Source organism: Penaeus monodon, chromosome 20 (genome assembly GCF_015228065.2).
Source record: "Penaeus monodon isolate SGIC_2016 chromosome 20, NSTDA_Pmon_1, whole genome shotgun sequence".
In the NCBI taxonomy this organism is placed as follows: domain Eukaryota; kingdom Metazoa; phylum Arthropoda; class Malacostraca; order Decapoda; family Penaeidae; genus Penaeus; species Penaeus monodon.
In genome coordinates this window covers 2,708,531-2,708,884 of record NC_051405.1, presented here as the reverse complement: position 1 = coordinate 2,708,884, position 354 = coordinate 2,708,531, and the positions used below count along the sequence as shown (strand labels likewise).

At 28.0% G+C, this 354-nt stretch overlaps 1 pseudogene; it reads left to right on the top strand.

The window, feature by feature from the left end:
- The window catches only part of LOC119585543, a 13,907-nt pseudogene that overhangs the window by 10,808 nt on the left and 2,745 nt on the right, over positions 1-354 (top strand).

Below are 354 nucleotides of genomic sequence, written 5' to 3'. Positions count from 1 at the left end.
ATGTTTATTTATAAAAATTTCACATAAAATGTGATTAAGCAGTATTTCCCAAAATAAAACATTATATGCACAATGAAAGTATTACTCAAATTTTTACAAATGGAATTAGAGCAAATTGCCTATGAATTATGCTTGTTCCTGTAGAAAACGAAAACACTATTTTTATGTGGTTACACATAAGAAAAAAGACCTAGGTGACTGATTATGTTCAGCACTTCAAGACAGCAACAAAGGAAAGTCATAATGTCATTAATATTTTTCTAGTTAGAGACAGATGCAAAGGTCACTTTCACAAGTAATGCCTATTAATAATCACCCCCTTTAATCAAAAACTTATAAATTATGATATTTTGA